Source organism: Leptodactylus fuscus, chromosome 3, assembly GCF_031893055.1.
Source record: "Leptodactylus fuscus isolate aLepFus1 chromosome 3, aLepFus1.hap2, whole genome shotgun sequence".
NCBI classification, from domain to species: Eukaryota; Metazoa; Chordata; class Amphibia; order Anura; family Leptodactylidae; genus Leptodactylus; species Leptodactylus fuscus.
Genome location: NC_134267.1, coordinates 216,898,889 through 216,918,387, shown reverse-complemented (window position 1 = coordinate 216,918,387; position 19,499 = coordinate 216,898,889). Strand labels below are relative to the sequence as shown.

General features: G+C 43.0%; 1 protein-coding gene across 1 annotated transcript in view; it reads right to left on the bottom strand.

Annotated features, from left to right (window-relative positions):
- The window catches only part of VSNL1 (visinin like 1), a 123,218-nt gene extending 104,304 nt beyond the window's left edge, over positions 1-18,914 (bottom strand). Inside the window, exon 1 of the mRNA XM_075269174.1 lies at positions 18,614-18,914. The gene's annotated coding sequence lies outside the window, so the exon portion shown is untranslated. The remainder of the gene's footprint in view (positions 1-18,613) is intronic.
- Between the last annotated feature and the right edge of the window lie 585 nt (positions 18,915-19,499).

Genomic DNA, 19,499 nt, shown 5'->3' with positions numbered 1-19,499 from the left:
AACAGCCTCTAGTCGCTTCCTGTAGCTTTTAATCAGTTCCTGGATCCTGGATGAAGGTATTTAGGACCATTCCTCTTTACAAAACAATTCAATTTCAGTTAAGTTTGATGGTCGCCGAGCATGGACAGCCCGCTCTCAAATGATCTGAAAACAAAGATTGTTCAACATAGTTGTTCAGGGGAAGGTACAAAAAGTTGTCTCAGAGATTTAACCTGTCAGTTTCCACTGTGAGGAACATAGTAAGGAAATGGAAGACCACAGGGACAGTTCTTGTTAAGCCTAGAAGTGGCAGGCCAAGAAAAATATCAGAAAGGCAGAGAAGAAGAATGGTGAGAACAGTCAAGGACAATCCACAGACCACCTCCAAAGAGCTGCAGCATCATCTTGCTGCAGATGGTGTCACTGTGCATCGGTCAACAATACAGCACACTTTGCACAAGGAGAAGCTGTATGGGAGAGTGATGAGAAAGAAGCCGTTTCTGCAAGCACGCCACAAACAGAGTTGCCTGAGGTATGCAAAAGCACATTTGGATAAGCCAGCTTCATTTTGGAAGAAGGTCCTGTGGACTGATGAAACAAAGATTGAGTTGTTTGATCATACAAAAAGGCGTTATGCATGGCGTCCAAAAAAAACAGAATTCCAAGGAAAACACTTGCTACCCACTGTAAAATTTGGTGGAGGTTCCATCATGCTTTGGGGCTGTGTGGCCAATGCCGGCACTGGGAATCTTGTTAAAGTTGAGGGTTGCATGGATTCCACTCAGTATCAGCAGATTCTCGAGAATAATGTTCAAGAATCAGTGACGAAGTTGAAGTTAGACCAGGGATGGCTATTCCAGCAGGACAATGATCCAAAACACTGCTCCAAATCGACTCAGGCATTCATGCAGAGGAACAATTACAATGTTCTGGAATGGCCATCCCAGTCCCCAGACCTGAATATCATTGAACATCTGTGGGATGATTGGAAGCGGGCTGTCCATGCTCGGCAACCATCAAACTTAACTGAACTTGAATTGTTTTGTAAAGAGGAATGGTCCAAAATACCTTCATCCAGGATCCAGGAACTGATTAAAAGCTACAGGGAGCGACTAGAGGCTGTTATCTTTGCAAAAGGAGGATCTACTAAATATTAATGTCACTTTTCTGTTGAGGTGCCCATACTTTTGCACCAGTCAAATTTTGGTTTAATGCATATTGCACATTTTCTGTTAGTACAATAAACCTCATTTCAATCCTGAAATATTACTGTGTCCATCAGTTACTAGATATATCAAGCTGAAATGGCTGCTGCAAACACCAAAATATTTAGAACTAAAAATTATTAAGATTAATAGGGGTGCCCAAACTTTTTCATAGGACTGTAGCTGAGCTGCAACACAAGAACTGTTCAGTTTACGACTCCATCTGTTATCTAGTGACCATGCCGGATTGCTGCAGCACAGCTCTCATTCATTAGAATGGCAGCTACTGTCAGGGTCTGGGGTTGCTAGGTGGGGTGGCATAGACACACAAGTCCAGATTCTTTAGTCCAAAACAAAAGTAGAGTTTATTTTCACTCAAAAAGGTAGTGCAGCAACAAAAGGAAACAATACAAAAATAAATCCCTGCCCGGCTAGGCTCTAACTAAACATAGAATAGGTTACCTCAGAATCAAGAGCCAGCAGAATCATGCAGGACACAGCTCCAAAATATGACCTCTCTCTTTCACTTTCCAGCCAAACTCTGCCCAAGTGTTGCTGCTGGAGCTGGCTTCTTAAGCCTCCTTTATGAGCAGACTCTCTGTAGCTGAGTTGCTGCCGGGACATCCCCAAAGTGTGGACTGGAGGGGGGTGGAATGACAGGTCCCACTACCAATCCTACCTGTTATTCCTAAAAATCCAGCACAGTACTCAGCATTTACCAAAATGCTCAGCAGACGAAAGTTGTCTGCTGAGAACAAACATTCCTGGAGTTTTCTCATCTCACCCACCTGAGTAGTCTGGGAGAGATGTACACCCCCTCCATTACCTGACCAGCCATCGGCTTACACTACATAACCCGGCACTGTGGCTGTTTCTATATGCTGATCAGTGAGGGTGCAGACAGCTTTGTCCAGGTTCAAGGGAAGCAACCAGGCTGCGCACTAGCTGTCTGATTCTGGCTCTGTATACTGTGTAGTCCCTGTGCTGTGACTACAGCTATTAGCTGATTGGTGGGGAAGCAGATAACTCCATTAACTTTGAAGTGGCCGTTCCATACTCACATACTCTGAACTGCAGCACCCAGACATGGCCACTACACGGAAAATGGAGCTGTTTGCTTCTGTACACTGTGTAGTTCCTGTGCTGTGACTGCAGCTATTAGCTGATTGGTGGGGAAGCAGATAACTCCATTGACTTTGCAGTTAATGGAGTTATCTGACATACTCAGTTTCCCATTCAAGTGAATGGGGATTGAGTTGCAACACCCTGACATGGCCACTACACGGAGAATGGAGCTGTTTGCTTCTGTACACTGTGTAGAGGACATTGTGGCCGCCATGCCTCTTCTTCGGATGTGGCCAGCACAATAAGGTCCCATATAACACGACTGGCATCCCGGAGGAGGTGGGAGAAATACACTGTATTTGGTGGATTTGTCGGCTCTTCCAGGAGTCTGAGAAGTAATCCTTTTTTTTAGGGGGGGGGGCATGTTCTGGGAGAGCAGGCAAGCATCATATAATTCAGCACCCAGAGGCTTTCATAGACATCAATAGAAAACAGCACAAAAAGTTAAAGGGGTTGTGCAGAATATACAGTTTTCTGCAAGAAGACCCGGGAGGGTGAAAAAAAACCCACACTCACCTGTTCCCAGTACTCTGCTGCCCCCAACCGCTGTATGGTTTTTTTTTTTCCACCTTCCTCAGCCTCCTTGTACAATTCCTGGACAACCCCTTTAAGCATTTAGGTCCATCTGGTTTCTAGGATTTGCCCTTCCCTCTCTAGGTGTCATGTGAACCTCACATAGGTTTGTAGGAACAAGTGTATACAACCGTCAACGGAACGCCCAACTAGCTATAAACCTCCAATGTGATTTTTTTGCAATTTTTTGCTTATTTATCTTGTTATGAACTAGGTACAGCAGGAGGAAAGGGTTAAGGCTTCCATTCCTTCTACCGGGGCTGCACACTTCTTGGCTTTCCATCCAGCAAAGTGTACGGGGGATGAGAAATCGCAACCCTTTGTTTCTGAAGCTAAAGCCTAGTTTCCTAGCAACAGATGTAATAAATGTCCAGCAGAAATGATCTGGAAACAGTTCCTGGCCTAGATCCTTGTAGTGGGCAGTTACCCATAGACCTTGTATCAGTACCAAGCCTGCAATTTACCATCAAGAACTGCAATAATAGAGAAGGTTACATAAACCGAGAAAGGAAAGCAAAAGGAAGTCATGTCCAGGCTTCTTCTATATATCGCATTCTCCGATACGTCATAAAGCCCGGGTTCTCCATCTGTGGTACGTGTAGTCCTACAGGTACATGCCACGTCTCTGGGTGGCGCTTAAGGGTTACTTAAAAGTTGTACAGACAAAAATGTTATATTTTAAGAAGGCCGGGAGAGGTGAAAATTTTTTTTAAAAAAAAATCATACCTTTCCCAGGTGCACCGATGCCTCCATGGGCAGTCCAGTTCTGCCGGTCCATTGTTGTCTTCCGGCAGAAGTCCCCCACTGTATGTGACCAATGAGTCCAATCAGTGGCTTCAGTGGGAGGGAAGCGGGACGTCACAGCCAGCAAGAAGGTTCTCTTTGGTAAGATAACTTAGCAGAAGGATCGGATCGAAGGACCAAGTGATTTATTTATTTTTTTTATTGTTTTCACCTAACCCAGTCTATATCGAATGAGGTTCCTTGGACCCACCACATAAAAAACCTCACCCTCAAATATCACCTAAGAAATAGACCTTCAACTCTGGATGTCTTCTGCTGGATGATTACTTGGCTAGAGCCTTGGCCCGCCAGATGATCCTCTGGTACTTTGGTGGGCCAGTCTGACATTGGCTACACATCAGTCCCTAGAGTCACCGAACAGTCATAAGTTTGTGTTGGAAGCTCCTGATGTGTAAAGGCCCACTTAAACATTAGAACAAAGTTGACCAAGCTCATTGTATCAGCGGGTGCACCAATTTTGGAGGGCTTAGACTGATGAAGTGAGAGGAAGAAGGATCACACGTGATAAGTTGTAAACCCTGAGGGAGATAAACCGCCACTAAGCATCTGGCAGTGTCTCTACCCATTGAGAACAAAAATACACTTGGCCAAAAAAGTATTGAAGTTGTATGGGCAACGTTACAGTCCACCCAAGATAATTCTTTAAACTGCAAAATTTTCAAGATCACTTGGAGGATTTGCACCAAGAAGAGACCAAGGAGCCACATTTACACATATTAAAATATTTCTCAAAAGTCAACTTTTTGAATGCGGATACCTATAACCTCTGAACTACAATTCTCCCTTCAAGTGAACTTTAATATCACAATGAACATTAATAGGTGATCTTCAAAACTACTTCTAATCGAAAAGGATCCAATAAGTCACAAAAGGGTAAGAACTACTTTTAGCTAGTGCCTTTTCAATCTTGGGAAATTTTAACACAGTGGCTTGTTTGAAGGTACCAAGTGAGAATCCCAAAATGCCATGGCTTTATTTGACTTCAATTACCCAGATGTCCAGTAATATAGCACAGATACATGAACAGAGAACAGACGTACCTAATTTTTACTAAATTTTTTCCTTTCTACAACTTCTTCCTCATATCACTTCTGGCCTTATTGAGTACTAGCCTCTGCCTGCGACTTCGTCTTCAGGTTGTTGGCATCTATGATCCGCCTATATTCAGCAAATTGCTGCCGTCGATGGTTTGCCTGCTCTGCCATTTCGGCAGCTCTTAAGCTGTCCTGCTGCTGAACGTGTTCCTCGCACCATGCCTGTGATTGTTCCGGTATCACCGCAGCTCACTGGAAAGCCATATAATGAGTGTGTTGTTGGCGTTGATGATCCGCTTGCTCCGGCGTTTCGGCAGCTCTCAAGTTGGCCTGGCACTGAAGTTGCTCCTTGCACAGTGCCCGTGATTGTTCTGGCATCTCAGCAGCTTGCTGGGACACCACATAATGAGCATATTTAGCAAATTGCTGCCGTTGATGGTTAGCCTGCTCTGGCGTTTTGGCAGCTCTTAAGCTGTCCTGCTGCTGAACTTGGTGATCACTCTTTCTTCGCGAAGCCCACCCTTTAGGTCCACCATCCAAAGTTGGAGAATAACTGAAACACCAAGATTCTTGATGGAGGTTTCTGATATGCAACAGTCCAAGAAGATTTTAAATTTTACCTTGGCAGAGGGTAAACATCTGAAACCAAGGTGTGTAAAAACATAGGAGTGTTGCACAATCTCTTCAAGTTTATTAACCCAAATGACTTTGCCAAAAGTTGCCACTTTGAAATGGGTGCCAGTCGCTGAGGAACATATCCGCCTGTTGGAATTGGCACTGTTGGTCTTGATCATGTTCAGTCAAATGCAAACACGTGTCATAAGTAGCATGTTGGCATGTCTGTTCAGGTTCGAGGAGCGCTCTCAATGTAATGAAAGGCATCACTCCACGCTCCAAGGAGCAGTGTACACAGTATCCAGGAGATTCAGTCATCATGTTCCTATTATGAGCTATGGTCATTATGTGCGATACCATCCTGTTCTGAAGAAACATAGCACGAGGAGATAAAAAAACCCGCGCACAAAATGCTGTACTTTGCTACAAGCATACAGCACATCATTATTCATGCAGTACTAATGTAACACTGAGGGAGAAGAAAAAGATAAAATTCCCTGACTATAGAATATTTTGCTGGCATTTAAGGGAAATTTCCAGCCAAAAGTGAAAATTCAGCTAGGGGAAAAATATCCAATCCTCTGCATGAGAGAGCAGACAAGACAACACGGATCTAGCACCAGAAAACGATGAAAATATCTACATTATGTTATATTTAAGACTATCACTTGGCACCAATCCACACCAGGAAAGTAGAATCACAAATTTGGTCAAAGGTGACTTTAGTGCAGCATACAATTTGGTTGACTACTGAAATTGACTGGGATGTGACTGCGTTGCAACTCCTATCACCATGACACGGAGCGGCTCGAGTCTCACGTCACCACATTTTCCGTTAGCTGCAATCTTTGATGTTTTCAAACGTTGTGCAATTCGATATTGTCCTGTGTAAACTTCAGTCATGTGACTGTAATCCTGTACAGCAGCCAAAATTGTTACGTAGGCTTTACATTAGTTTCAGATAATACTGCCATTCCGGGACCCAACAAATACACTGTCTACCAATAAGTATCTGGACCCCTATGGTAGAATAGAAAAACAAAATTTATTGATATCCAATAGTTGGTAGACCCCAGCAGATGCTTCCTTACGGATGGTATTGAGCGACACAATATTCCTGGATGTCTGGTGAGACTCCTGGTGTATGTGAGCCATCGGTTGGCTGCGGTTTCTCTGGCCAGCACTCGTCGGTCTCCATCTCCCAGTTTCGGGGCTCTGCCGACTCGGGGCACATTCCAACAATCACCGTTCACCTCCCACTTCATAATCACATAGGCCACTGTCAGTTTTCGATAATTCAGTTCACTCACTATGTCCCTTCAGGATCGACCATTTCTGTGGTCCCTACAATTACCCCTTTCTCGAAATCGGACAACTCTGCACTTTATGGCATCTTGCTTGCGACTAATGCCAATGCTGTTTCCAATTTAACGGCGGAAGACGTGTCGTACATCACAACCGCAGATATCTTCATTTGCGTAGGTGTCCAAATACTTATTGGTAGACAGTGTATTGCCTCAAAGGCCACTATAGCTCGGACTTACCTTATGTTCCAGGATTTTTTGCATCAAAACTAAAAGGGAGCACCAAGCTGGTGTCAAGAGAAATAGCAAAAAACTACTTCTCTTAAAGGCATTGTCTGGGCTTAATTTTTTTATGGCCTATCCTCAGGCTAGGTCATAAATGCCTGATCAGTAGGGCCCCTGGACCAATGAGTTATACGGAGCCACTCAATCATGGGATTTTCTCAAGTTATTAGTGCACGCAGATGTAGGATCAGGACTTGCGAACAAGGAAAAGAGAGTTTTTGTCTGTTATATCTTGCTATAGAAAAAAATCTTTGAAGTGCTTTTAAGAGGAGGAAGTCTCTTGGTCAAGAAGGTCCCTGGTAACTCTCTATTTTGCCGTCCCTGAGTTTCTAATTCAGCCCTGAAAACCTCTCGTTTCGTGTTAGTTCGGCCAATAGCTATTCCTCCAGACTTTACTCAATACACAGACAGATCAAGAATGCTGATGATGGTGCCGTTCCCACATTTGTAAGAAGAGTCGGAAGACCCCTTAACACGTCATATAGTCAACCATTGCCATCAAAACTGGCATGTTCAGTCAACCTTATTCTAAAGTACATGAGTACCATTAGGCACCACAAGGGAAGATAAAAATCTATCCACCACCCAAGGGCATACAAATCCTAAAGTGGAAAAAACCTTTTCCAATGACGCCACATTTGCTTGTATGAATAATATTTAGAGCACTACCTACAGAGAGGAAAACAAAAACTTTTCATCTCATGTGTTTTTGTAAAAACATTACCATGTGCGGTGGTGTGCTCAAATCCAGGACCGCTCAACAAGAAACATGTTATTCATGCCCACTCATGCCGACAACTTCCAAGGAGACCAAGGTCAACAAACAAAACTCAACCCTGTTCCCGCGAGGCCTTTTGAGGATACTGAAAGCAAAAAACCTGTCAAAAGGTCATCAGGTAAAGACGATCAGGTCGGATATTGCAAAAGCTAAACAAACAACAGGCGGATTAAAAGCACTAATCTCAACTTGGCAACTTGTAGAAGTCAATTGTAGTTTTTGTATTGACTGTGTATAGTGATGGTAACCTTATTTGCTCCGCTTGAAACTATTGTCCTCTGTCTTCAGTCAACGACTATACAAATGGTTTCAGATCCTTAGGTCACCTAGCAGGAAGCTTGTGGAAGATAAAGGTCACCTGTAAGTGAGGGTCTGGGGAGACATGGAGGACATATAAATCAGACTTCCACATTGAAATGAATAGACAATTCTACAAAAAGCAATAAATATTTCCAACAATATTGAAGGAACTCAAAAAGATATTTGGGATCTGATATTATAATACATTTGGTTGAAAATTAACAAGACCTTCTCAAAGGCTAAATCTAGGCACAATCTTAAAGAGGACCTTTCGCCAATTGGGGCACATGTGGTTTTATATACCGCTAGAAAGCCAATTTCACAACATTTCACAGCTTTCGCGATCTGTGCCCCGGGTGAAGAGCTATCAGTGCCGGTAACGTAGCTCTTCACCGTCAGAAGGGCGTTTCTGACAGTCAGTCGGGAACGCCCTTCCTCACAGCAGCGCCTATAGCGCTGTACTGTGAGAGAGGGGAGGAACGCCCCCCCAGTACTCGTCTATGGAGCAGCACTATCAGGAGAGGAGATAGGCCTTCCTCCCCGCTCTCACAGTACAACGCTATAGGCGCTGCTGTCAGGAAGGGCGTTCCTGACTGACTGTCAGAAACGCCCTTCTGACGGTAAAGAGCTACAGTACCGGCACCAATAGCTCTTCATCCGGGGCACAGATCGTGAAAGCTGACAGTGTGCTGAATTCAGCGCACTGTCGTCTTTCTAGCGATATATGAAACCGCATGTGCCCCAACCGATGAAAGTTCCTCTTTAACATAATTCGAGACAATTCGTAAAGCTGAGAGCTTAAAGGCAATTTAGCATTATTTAGTAATTGTTTTTTCTAGGGCAAGAGCCAAAAAGTTGAGTAGGGACTCTAGGAACCCTAGTCTAAGGCCTTTAAAGGGAATGCGTCATCAGAACAGAAAAGATCAACCCACTCTACAGATATAGTAGATCGCTTACGGTCACCTGAATCACACAGTGTTTTCCCCTTGTGAATCAGTGCCCATGTTTTCCAGATATCACCATTTATATCGTTGTGCTAATGAAGCAATGAGGATGTCATTGCTCCTTCAAAAAGTTAAGCAGCAACATCTGTGTTCCTACAAATAGCTCATTTGCATATTGATAAAATGTCAATATCTCTGTGTCACTATAGACTGTCCTAATGCATGATGTGGGTGCGGCTATAAGGGGTTAATTCGCTCTACTCACTTAATCTTGCACTTATCCTTCACTCAGAGTGCAAATCACACCCCAACTTAGTCCATGCACCCCAGACACACACCGCCACCACTACTGAATTAGGACTGGGCTCAGAGGAAATCCCACTCACATGTCTCTCTAAAAGGTAATGGGGTCATAGAACAAACACGACACCATTAGATTTAATGATCTAATACCCAAAGGATTAATTGCTGATACAAGTATATATATATATATATATATATATATATATATATATATGGCCAGTTTGTCATTGCTCTACAAAGGTGTGACAAGGTTCCAAGGCATTTCCAGCTTTTTGTAAGATGAAACTCATGGCCCGTGCATTGCCATGCCCCCACTCGGGAAAAAAGGTAGTAATTCACAAAGGGAAAACACTGTTTGATTCAGGTGACCCTAACCTATCTACCTACTGTGCAAGGTTGATATGCTAGATTCTGGTGACAAAATCCAAGCAAGAAGTAAGTCCAACAGAAGACATTTATAACATAAACCTCTAGGACCAGAAGATGAAGAACTCCTTTATCTGTATCTTTCAATACTAATGGGATATCTTCTCAAATAGACATAGACTGTTGGGGTGAGGACCATGGGGCTTATAAAAATAAACATGGCCAAATCTCCCCAGCTTCTTCAACTATTAGAGGCCACTGTAAGGGACCGTATAAAAAAAAATTCAAAAAATAGATTTCTATTTTAGATCCAGACTCTATGTTCTTCTACCATGCCTCAGTTTTTGTTTTCCAGTGCTCATTGTCACCCCCTGCTGATTAAAACATGTTGTAACAGCTACAGAGCGACAACTACACTGCACTCATTTTTGCACCATAAAACTATCACTCTTCCAGTTCATTCATCCATTGGCCTGACCAACTAAACACAATTTAACCAAACCTTGCCAAAATTTCCAAGTGGGAACTGAATGTGACTTTTGCCCCCCAGCCAATACAGCCCCTTATCAAATATTATAGCAATGGCCAGCATTGGGCAAATGCTAGTGTAATAGAGTATATATAAAATATCCAAGCCCCATAACGTGCATTTAGAAAAAAACAAACAAAATATAAGTATTTGAAGGCCAACAAATTTACTAGTAATGTGCTAATTTTTCATGTTTTTGGCACAAATCAAGTGTAATATTTGCACGTCAGGTTGGTTAATGGCAAACTATGAACACGACATCTATTCATGATGTGTTGAGTAATAATAAATTTCCTTCCTTCGCCATTGTCAGACTGTCAGTTATGTCCCGAACAATAGAAGCCTGCACAAAACTATGAAATTACACAAATTTCAACAGAAAATGTGTCAATTAGTTATTGAACATATACCTAATACCTTCCATTTACCGCAGGGATTCAACAATTTCATAGGAAAATATACTTAACCACGTCTTTAAGAAATTTCATAAATGTCCAAAGAACCAACCATAATGTGTCATGCTTTTTACAACACGGACATGGACATGTGACATAATCCTCCATCACACCTTGACAGAGTGAGTATTGTTATATATACAGTATATTGTGAGAAGGTGACAGGCAGAGTACTGGTGTCACGGTATAACGCTCCTAGATTTCTGACCTATGTGTGGTCTAGTGTGGGTCCTGTGTAGGCCTCAGCCTAGGTATGGGTCTTACGCTCATTACTGGGCCATAAAAGGCTGCCGAGCCTGCACTTCAGGGCAGATCCTGGGAGCGAGAGGAGTCGCCTGGGTCTGTCCCGGATTACTGAGAGTCTGGTGAGACCATAATGTGCTATTTTGCTTGTTTGTGTGGTTGGTAGTAAGCCACACATATAGTTAGTTTATTTTACCATTTAGTTAGTGCTCGGACGAGCAGGGTTTTATTTGGACACAGGTCCGTATAGGAGCTATAAACACACAGCTAGTACATTTTTGTTGCTTATGTGCAATACTTTTATCATTTAGCTTTTTAAATGCACTGAAAAAATACAAGTGGTTTCCAAAGTGCAAATACTCTATAAAGCAAGCATTTCTTTGTGAGAGGAAACCAGGGTGCTGTATGTACCGCCATGACAAAATGGTAATAATACCATAAAGTAACATTGTGATCCGAACATGTCATGGATCATCTATTATGCAGCAACCCAAGCAGCACGACTGAGTAGGGATTAATAAGCAAACTACGTTTCCATTTAACAAATATCAAATACCTTAGGGGTTCTGTCTAGTATTGTGGCTCGGCTTCATTGAGCTGTGCTGCCATACCATGTACAACCTGAGTGCTGGGGTGGCGCTGTTTTTGGAAGACCTAAAAAAGGCTCAGCTTCTTTTGCAGAAGCAGCACCGCTCTTCTCACTGTTGTCAGTCCCGCTTAAAGGACATGTGCCACCCAACTGACCACAATTTTTAACCAATTTGTATGTTGAATATTTGAAGAATTTTTGATAATTTAAAAACAAAAAAATTTCCATGTCACCCTCCTATTTTCAAAAAAGGGCTTTACCACGTCATTTTCAACCGAAACTTGTAGAGGTTTTCTTTGCAGCTGTCATTTTATTTACATCACAGACAATATTAGAATAAAGGATAACACCTCTATAGATAACACTACTGGCCCATCATTGTATCCACTGCGAACAATAGATGATCTCACATCTTATCTACTCTCCCTCCTTGCGCTATGCATGTCTGAAAAACTCTCCCTTAAGCTCCATGTTGCGGAAACGCAGCTTTTTTTGTTGCAGATTTTGTTGCGTTTTTTTGAGCCAAAGCCAAGAATGGCTACAAGAGGAATGGGAAATATATAGGAAGGTCTTATGCTTCTACCTTCTGCTCAATCCACTCGTGACTTTGGCTCAAAAAAAAATGCAACAAAATCCGCAACAGAAAAAGCTGCGCTTCTGCAAGGTGGGGCCTCAGCCTCAGGCTGGTCTTACACGACCGTATTGAATGTACGGTCCGCAAGTTGCTGATCAGCAACACTAGTTTCTGATTTTCAAAATAGACACAGCAAACGCCCTTGTTCTGCCGCACTCGCCCATAGAGTTCTATGCGCGAGTTCGTGCAGTGCCACAATTCAGGTCCTTTGCGGACATGTGCTATAAATTGCGGACCTCGGTTGCGGCCCGGCACACCACAGACAAAATAGCCGGTGGTGTAAGGCACTGAATATGTGTCCGCAAATGGTCCGCAATTGAGAACTCGCAACCATTTGCGGACTTACATTACGGCCATGTAAGACCAGCCTTAGACCTCAATGAGTGGACTCTAGTTTATTGCTGTCTATGGCCATGAGAGTGCTGTAAAGCATATCCCTAAATGCTGTTCACACAGCAGGGAAGAAGCTCAGGGAAAATGGTCGCCCACATATTCATGTACAAAAAGTAGAATAAAAAAAATTCTAAAATAAGAAAATAAAAAAAAAATAAAGTGATATATTTCACCTGATTTTATTAAATAAATTTTGATATATTCCAAGTAAATGATGATATTACAGATACAGCACAGGGGCAAAAGCAAAACATTTTGGATTTTTTTCTCTCAGAAACCTTAAACTCCGAATTCTTCAATGTACATAAATTATTTCTCAACCATGCACAGCAGACCAGGACGGATTGTCCCAACGATTTATCGAAGTCACTTATATGAGACAAGAGCTGATATGGTATCATAGGGTCCATATAGGATTTCACCTTGGTTTTCACATACCAGGAATGGCATGTAAAGCTACACCACAATGCAAATTTACACTAACCTGCTGACCTGTCTGTGTGTCAGTGTTTACTGCAAGGATGGAATTCTATTCATGAAACAGGAAGCACCGGATGAAAAGAGCTGCACTCGCCGCTCAGATAAGAGTGTACCGCAGTGCACCAAACTGTTCAAAAGATCAATTAAAATGTGATTGTCACCAGCACGCCATGCTATATCTGCGGCTGCCATCTATACGGAGCTGCTCTGGACACATCTAATTTGACAGCTTTTAAATGGCATCATTCGGTATCCACATGATTGCCCATCATCTACTTCTGTCAGGCATCAAGTTCTCGAAATGGCTGCTTCCATGGTGACCAGATGACAGGCGGGTGTATTTATTGTCATACATTGACATGCACTGGAAAATATTCCTCATGTACTGTATGTACTGAATTATCATTGTACACTGTAATGTTATAGAATTTACCAATATACTTTATTATTTCCTCATGGGTTTCAAGATCTCTGCTTGCTGTCATCCATCGGTTACTGCCAGTGAAGAATCGTTACTGTGATGGATCGTTACAGTTAGGGTCTGTTCACACGTCAGAGTTGTCATATCTGACATGTATTTACCGCAGAAACCGAGTTCACTTATGTCAGATTTGTCATATCTAAGGGTGCAACGCGGCACTGATTCTTGCATGATAACTCGCGTAAGAATCAGTGCTGCAAAAAACAGAATCCCATTGTCTTCAATGTGTTACGCGCGCTAAACGGAACCCACTGGATTCTGTTTTGCAGCGCTGATTCTTACACGAGTTATCGTGCAAGAATCAGTGCCACGTTACATCGTGTGAATGCACCCTTATAAGTATTTTCTGCAGAAACCAAGGTAAAAATCAAAAGTCGAGGTTTAAATTTCCTCCAAAAATGTGTCGGGTACCGGCACAGGGAATAGGCGCATTCAATAACATGGGGCTCTTCCGTGCAGCGTCAAATATTTTTGCAGATTTTTTTCTGTATAGATTAGGTTCCTATGGATACAAAGTGGTTACAAAACCCATCCATGCGCTTTGTATTCAGATTATTTTTGGATATGAATAAGGTTTTGGTATGGAATAAGCGTGAAACCTGTTCCCATCCTGAATATGTGAATACGGCTTTAGGCCCCCAGCACACAACAGTGTTCTTTTAAGTGTCTGCAAAACCACGGATTTGTACTCCAGAAAAAAACATGTCCGTACGGCATCCATATGTCATCTGTAATCACAGATCTGCAAAAAGACTTGTATATATATATAGTATAATCCCAGAGTCAAATACAGACAGGGATGATAAAACCTATTCCATATTTTGTGGACGGTTTCTGCAGCCCAGGCACTGATCTGTAAAAGCTATGGATGTGTGTATTGGGCCTTACCGTACAGTAGTCACAGCTGTGTATTGTAAGTATTTGCGCACTTATGTGTCCAGAAAGTAACAGGTCAGATTTGTGGCTAATAGAAGTCTATAATGAAAGATTCTACGGAATAACAGCAAGCAGAGATCTTGAAAACTAAGAGGAATTTAAAGGGATAAGTCACTTTAATGAAATGGTTGGCCAGTTATGGGCACTTATCCCCTATCCACAAGACAGGTGATAAGAATAACATTTCTTGGGGCCCAAATAACGGGTCCCCTAGTGATCAGGAGGACGGGAAACTGAAAATCCCCCAAAGCCTTCTGAATGGAGCACCAGTGCACTTGCATGGCCCGCACTCATAGAAGTGAATGGAGAACTGGTCAAGCAAGAGCCCTGGCACTCCATTCACAAGGAGGCGCTAAAGAGGACGGTGATCAAACACTTATTCACTATTCTGTGGATAGGGAGTAAGTTTCCATAACTGGACGCCTTTAAAATAGGCCATCAATTTTAGGTTGGCGGGGTCCAGTTGTAGTTGGGACCCGTACAGATTAGGAGCAATGGCGAGAGCTGCAATGATCACTTGTTATCTCTGTTATAGCGGCAGTCATGAGTTATTTCTGTGGTGTGCCATGTACTTGAATGGGACACGGCTACAGTAATGGAAAGAGATTGAATGGTTGACCTACTATTGAATGGGATACCACTTCAGTACTAATCAATGGCGCAATGTCGGAAGCAGTGGTCACATAAAAATAGCTAAACTGGGGTTCTGACAGTCAGTCCCTTATCGCACTAAAATTGATGGTCTTTCTTAAAGGGGTTTTCCAGCCCTGATGACCTATCCTCAGGAGTAGCAGCCTCGTCCACTGTATAGTGATGCTTCCGGGGAATTACTTGCATACGACAACCTATCCTGTGGAAACATCATGAGGATGGAAAGTCCATTTAGGGGCGAAAAATCCTTTTAAAGGAGTTATCCAGGATGCACAGTTTTTTTTACCAAGCAAGTTGAGTATGGTGAAAATACTCAAAAAGCATACCCATCTGTGCTCCGCTGTCCCCGTTTCTTCTTCTGGCGGAAGTCCTCGCTTCACGTAAGCGCTGAGGCCACTCAGTGGCCTAAGGAAAGGAAGCGGGACATCACTCACATACGTCACCTGTCACATACCATGTCCTTTCCTTAGGCCTCCGAGTGGCCTCAGCGGTTACGTGAAGCGAGGACTTCCGCCGAAGCAGCAGGAAGTTTTGGTTTTGCATTTTTTCCTTGTGGAAAACTATATATCCCCGACAAGGCTTTTAAGGAAAGGCCATCAATGTTATGACAGTGGACAACCCCTTTAATACAGAAAATTGTCTAACTTTTCATTGTAGAAGAACCTTTACTTGCTGAAACCTATAGATGACCGTAAAAGATGGCTGACAACCAATATGGTGGCCCTACAGAGCTATAGGATATATAGGAGGATAGGGGCAAATTGTCTTTAATAAAGGAAAGAGTTCTGCTTCATCATAAAATTCACTTCTCATCTCCGACAATATGGCCATTCCTTATTAGCATAACTTATCATAAATCAATACCATCCTCCAGGACTTATGGCGATTCGGGACACCAGACTCACTAAAATACAATCAAGAGAGAATTACAGAGCACGAAAAAAAATGGGCAAATGTTCTAGGAATAAAAGAAGAACATCGGAAGCCAAGATCTGACTTTATTGTAGTAGGTCGCAGATTTACGACAATGCAGTAGATTTCCCTGCAGACCTATGTAATGCCATACTGACATATGTCATATGACGTATGTGACATGCTCAGCTCTACTACATCTGAAGGATGCAACACAGCTACATGTGACCAACTCTGCTGTGTCGCATTCGGGTACAGGCATGATGAATTCCAATAAGGTCCTAAGGATCGGAATAGTCCCATATAACATGGTAGTAATGGGCATTATAGTATAACCCAACTATAGCTCACCCACACAGCGCCCCCCGTTCCTTTATGTTGATGCTCTGCGACATGAGGTCTCTGCCGCCAAACTTGTCATGCGACTGAATGGCCTTTATGTACTGCAGCATTCGCCAATTACACGTATACAGCACTGTACTTCCTTTATAACATACAGCTCCGTCTTTGCTATAATAGCAAATACTGTTGCGTTGCTTCTATCTTACCCAGTGTAAATCCTATATATGATGTAGCAGAGCTGACTCCGCTATGCAATTCTATGTAAAGACACAGATAGTAAATGGTTAACTCAGCTCTGCCACATGGACGTACTCAGCTCTGCCACATCTGGCAGTATAAATATAATATATGGTAGATAGGGTTGTGTAGGGCACCGTTAGACGCATAATATTACCAAGCCTCCATATGACAAAAGGCAGCGTGAGGACGGTATACATGTCATACACATGAGAGTCTCACTGCATAGCGGAGTGGGGGGACACTGCAGCGCCAGGCATCCTGCAGAGCGATAGGGAAAAGGGGGCACCACTGAGCTGATGCCATTAGCTTGTCTTCAATCTACACAGACAAATACCAAGGTCTTTCTAACAAATAACCTTAAACATTGTCCAGAGGTCATTTCCTCGTCACATTTCCTTTCCAAGCGGCAGATGATCACTACTATACAGTCTCTGCAGAGACAGACAAACACATGGAAGGGCTAATGGGATCGCCGTGTAGAACTATTTAAGCATACATGATTTACAGCCTAATCACATTGTGCCGATTTATGGATTTTGCCGGATAAGTAGCAAATCCTTCAAAAGACGCCGTGGTAAATAACAACACGCCAGGTAGGAGAGGAGAAGGGGAGACACACAGGAATAGGATAGATAGATAGATAGATAGATAGATAGATAGATAGATAGATAGATAGATCAGTAGATAGATAGAGAGGAGATAGAGAGAGATAGGGATTATAGATAGCTATATAGATTTGGTATACATGGATGGATAGACAGATATGGTATGAATTGACGGATAGACAGACAAGTACAGAGAAAGATATGATATGAACGGATACGTAGATAGATATGGGACGGATAGATAGACATGTTACAGATTGATTGATGGATGGGTAGATAAATAGACAGCTAAATAGATTTGGTACAGATATATATATATATATATATATATATATATATATATATATATATATATATATATATGCCGAGAGAGATATTTCCATATGGGATTGATAGATACACAGATAGATATTGGATAGGTAGATGGATAAATACACAGATATATAGATACTGTATGAGTGGACAGATGGCTAGATAGACAGAAAGTCGGATAGAGAATCATACGATATCTATGATTGATAAATATGAGACAGATAGAGAAGTGATAAATATGGAATAGATAAATATGATATGGATAGATAGATAGATAATATAGATAGATAGATAGATAGATAGATAGATAGATAGATAGGAAAGGGATGGATATGTGGTATTTGTTAAGAATACTCTGTAGCCATCTGCAGCCTTTATTTCCACATAATATGGTTACAATCTCCAGACAACAATTATAAAGCCATCGCTCCATTACCTGATAATACCAGTCCGTACGTCAACATAAACATTGCAAAAATCAGGCTTGGTATGGCAACGGGCACGTGCGGTCATGCACCATTCATACATTAAGAAAGTGGCAGGTCGATGGGTGACCCATGTGGCAGACAAGGGGTTAGCACCGGTATGACCTTGGCTTGCCACACACATGCAGTAACATCTTTTATGACATAAGGGGTAAGAAGAGGCATACATTATACCCGCCGGTGCCCATCACCTGCTGAGGATCCCATTACAGGACTGTCTGCAGCAACATGCAGGGCGCAGATGACATAGTGCCACCCAGTCACCATATACACAGTATATACTATATACATCACAGGCAGTGTGAGTGCATATGATCAGAGGATGCGGCACTACTTGTATCCAAGATGTGTGGATACAATGTATCACAGGGGCTGCACCAGTACAGATGCTATACACACACTGCACCCCCTGTAAATGCTGCATACACACAGGGCACTGAATCCGCTCATGCTCTGGGGTCACCATTGGGTGTCAGGATGATGAGCTTTGGGATAAATCTGGATTTGCACTGCAGTAAGTGGAACATATGTGACAAATCCAAGATGAGAGCCCCATAGAGATCCATGACATGGACAGCTCCTATGTGCTGCAGGATCCAGGCTGCTCCCCTCCCTCCCTCACTTATCTGCAATGTGACATATACATTCCATACAGCAGCAGCAGTAGCATAGGCACTGAGGATGAGGATGATGGGGGTGATTGGCACTTACATAGGGTGCAATGCAGAGTCACCTTATGGACACACAGTACTCAGAGCCCTCTGATCTCCGGGCTGGGGCTTGGAGGGGTGCAGCTGGCAGTCAGGAGGCTGATCCCGGCCGTGCTTGCCCGTAGCTGGCGGTAATTCCCTCTTGATCGGCGCCTGTTCTCACTGCTAGCTCCGCTCTGTGCTGCAGAATTGGGAATCCCGGACAAAATCAAGGCTCCCTGGAGCCGCAGTGCGCAGGCGCGGTGAGCAGCAGCAGCAGCAGCAGTAACAGTGGTGGCGGCAGCAGCAGCCTCCTCAGCCTCACTCCTCCTCTCCCCCTCTGTCTCCACTTTCTTCCACTCCTTGTATTCCGTCCTTCCTCCAGTGCCCACCTCATGGCAGCCCTGCCTTCTCTGTTACCTGTTCAGTATCTCTGTTAGCAGCCAATCCATGTTGGCATGCATTTTGCACTGCCAGTTTTACAGGGTTGTTCACCTGCAGTCATTTATATCATGGGTATTGGTGGGGGGCGTGAGCTGGTACCCTAATAATTCCAAACTGATTTTGCAGAATCTGCTTCCCTTTGCAGTGACGGTCCCTTTTTTTTAGGACACTGAAAAAATAGCGCCCTGTTCAACATTTCCGTAAATTCTGCAGCTAATTTGGCCGCAGGACCCTCATAAGCCCCATTATAACTAAGGCTAAGCAGCAGGCAAAACCACACCGGAAAGCGGGAACCCTGCTTCATCTTCCTGCCATGGCTTCCAGTGGGTCGAAATTTGAAGGGAAATCAGAAGTTCCTCTGTACGGCTCCTAACCACTTCAAGACGTGGCTATTTTCCCAACCAAACATATTTTTGGGGTTTTTCATTGCTAAAAACTTTTTACTTTGGGATAGTCAAATAATG